Source organism: Trichechus manatus, unplaced genomic scaffold, assembly GCF_000243295.1.
Source record: "Trichechus manatus latirostris isolate Lorelei unplaced genomic scaffold, TriManLat1.0 scaffold00360, whole genome shotgun sequence".
Lineage (NCBI taxonomy): Eukaryota > Metazoa > Chordata > Mammalia > Sirenia > Trichechidae > Trichechus > Trichechus manatus.
Genome location: NW_004444296.1, coordinates 201,079 through 204,526, shown reverse-complemented (window position 1 = coordinate 204,526; position 3,448 = coordinate 201,079).

Below are 3,448 nucleotides of genomic sequence, written 5' to 3'. Positions count from 1 at the left end.
ATTAGTAACTTTATCAAATACTATCTCTTGAAAAAACAAGTATAAAATCTAGGACAGTGGAAAATTCTTAGAGAACTCAAAGGTGACGTAGTGGGAACTATAGTAAAAAAAAGAAAATATATTTATGAGACTATTAATAAAAAATGATAACCAAACATATTTAAAATGATAGATATGAAAATTGAATTCCTAATGTATGATCTTTGAAAGAAAAAGATTTCTCAAACAAACTTTTGCAGTAAATTACAGGGCAATTGATAAAAGGCTATTTCTAGATACATCTCACCATACTACTCTAATTTTTCAGATACAAGTACATACACACACACACACACACACACACACACACTCTAAGTTTAAACAAGCATAGTAGGCAAACTTTTTTTTTTTTAATCTTTTCAAATAGTATTTTAGTAATTTGATTTATTTTGGAATATTGTTACTCACCTCAAAATTTTATAATGAAAGAAAAGCTTGTAATAAACAAAAGAGATAGATCTGTGGTTCTTAGGACAAGAGTGGGGTCAAAGTATTGCCTACTAAAGGCATATGAAAATTTTATGCTTTAGAATAGAATTGTTCTATATCTTGATCTTGGTTGTGATTACATGACTGTTTGCCATATTAAAAAATATAGACATTTATAATAAAAGAGTGCATTTTACTGTATCTAAAATATATCTAAATAGATTTGACAACCAAAGAAAACTTGTGAAGAAGATTGATTACATATATGTACATGCACACACAAAACAAACAGAACAATATTATTCCATTCTTATAAAGTATTTGCTATCCAACAAATTTTTTAATGTCAGAATATTACTGTATAAATCATCTAAATATAGTTTCTTTTAAGTACTTTTAATTTTTTAGGTGATTTAAAAATTGAACAAAGATTTATAAAAATTATTTTTGAATGGATTATCTTCATTAAACTAAGCTGCAAGATTATTTTAATTGCTGTTATTTTCTCTTCTCCTCACTCTTTGTCTAAGAATTACTATTTTTTCCACCTTTTGATGCTTTCAGACCTAGAATTCTCATCCATAGGCTCTCTTCTTATTTATATACTATACCTTGACTTCTGTTAATTGTCTATCTTGTTTGACATTTGTAATCTTCATTTTTAACAGTAGATGTTTTACCTTGAATTTGTTGAACCTATGTGAAAATTCTCTTTATTTCTAAAACTCTGTGATAACATCTTCTTAGATATTAACTCTTACCTTCCAAATCATGAGGGAGAGAGTTGTTTAGAAAGCTGCTGCTTATAAGCATTATCCCTTTAACTTTCTCAGGTACATGGATGGTTCCTACACAAAAATCTTCATTAAATTCCAATGGAGACAATATAACATTGAAAATTACAAATAATGATGGAAGAAGTTATAATAAACCAAAGTAAATATTTCACAGTAATAGCCATTAATTTTTATTCAAGCCACAACAAACCATGATATTTGCAAAATCTGTCAAGTAGATCACTGTAGAGCAATTTCTTTCAAATTGATAAGTGCCAAAGAGGGGGAAAAAAAAACTGATAGATTAAATTCTCTAGTTTCTATATGTAGAGAACAAATAAATGATATGTTTTTTAAGCAATATAAAGAAAATGTCAGGAATTATGTAGCTAATAATTCACCTTCATTTTTCTCCAAGGTATTGGTATTTTATGTTAAGGTTTTCTTCAGGAAATTATTATTAGGTTGTTATATTATTGGTAAAGCAGCCCTGGTGGTTCAAATGGTTGAGTGCTTGGCTGCTAACTGAAAGGGCATTGGTTCGAATCCACCAGCCTCTCTGTGGGAGAAAGATGTGGCAGTCTACTTCTATAAATATTTACAGCCTTGGAAACCCGATGGGCAGTTCTACCCTGTTCTATAGGGTCACTATGAATCAGAATCTACTAGACGGCAGCAGATTATATTATGGGAGAAGTGAGGAATTGTTAAAGAGAATTTGCAGATTAAGGGGTATGAATTAAATCTTTTGTTACATGTCCTAAAATACATGTGAATAATACAAATTTGCTACTTTAATTATGGATTAAAGTATTGTGCATCTAAACTTCACAGAAATAATTTGATAGGGAGAATTATTTATTTTAACTAATACATACTCTGATAGTGACAAAGATCCATGGTAATTTTTAAACATTATTATTATCTTCCTTATAAATCATTGACCTCAGATAAATTAGCATCTCAGATACTAATATATATATATGCATATTTGTGCAGTGAAATTGTAACACTTTTATTAATATAGTCTTAGATCCTTCATATTTGAAAAAGGAAAATAGGATACTCATCAGGATACAGAGAAAATCAGCAAAATGAATAACTAAAAGGAGTAGAAATATGCTCATTACCTTTATTACGTTTGTTTTACATTTTATGTATACATATTTTTAAGGATCCCTGGTGGCACAATGTTTAAGTGTTTAGCTGCTAAATGAAAGGTTGGAGGTTTGAACCCACTCAGAGGCTCCGGGGAGAAAGACATGGTGATATGTTCCTGTAAAGATTACAGCCTAGAAAGCCTTAGCGGACAGTTCTTCTCTGTCATATGGGGTCTCTATCAGTCACAATTGACTTCACAGCATCTAACAACAAAAACAATATATTTATTTTTAGCACTGAATAAGATAAGGCTAAAGTATGAAACTTTTTTAGAACCTACAAATGGCTCAAACTATTTTTTACCTTTGTAGTAAACAGTACAGAAACATACGGTTTTAAAAAATAAAACGGAAGAATTTTGCTTTTTTAGAGAGGAAAATATTTTATGTCTTTGCTTGGCAACTAGCAAAAATTTTCTGGGATTCAGTAGGGATTAATAATTTTTTTTCTTCACTCATTGTTAGTTCAAAGGAAAACAACAAGTTCAAAGGAAAACTATAATGAAAAATCATGTTGACTCTTTCAGTGGGATAAGTTCCTTGAAGCTCGGGAATGGCATATTTGTTATGTATTCTCCAGCACAGAGGCAATTGTTAAAAATAAAACAGGTGATAAAAATATTTCTGGAACTGGGTCAATAAATTGTTTAGGCAAAAAAATATATAATTTAGGTTATAACTGAAATCAGAAAGACTACGGGGGAATCTGGAATTTACAGTGTTTTAAATTCAGACTTAATCTATCTTAATATATCTAGCGCAAAAAATCATTTTCATGTTGTAAAAAATGTATCTCTATAATGAATAGTCACGGAAAAGTATGAATATAATCAACATAGAATCCCATCAAAAAGGATGGCTGTCCTTCAAAGATGAAAAAAAGCAGCTATAGTGAAAAATTTTCATTACAATGCAGAAAATCACTTACACCACTTCCTCCAAAGTATGACTAAGAGTTCACAAAAAGTGTTGTTATGTGCCGTTGAGTAGATTTCCACTCGTATCGACTCCATGTGAATAACACAAATTTGCTACTTTAGTTAC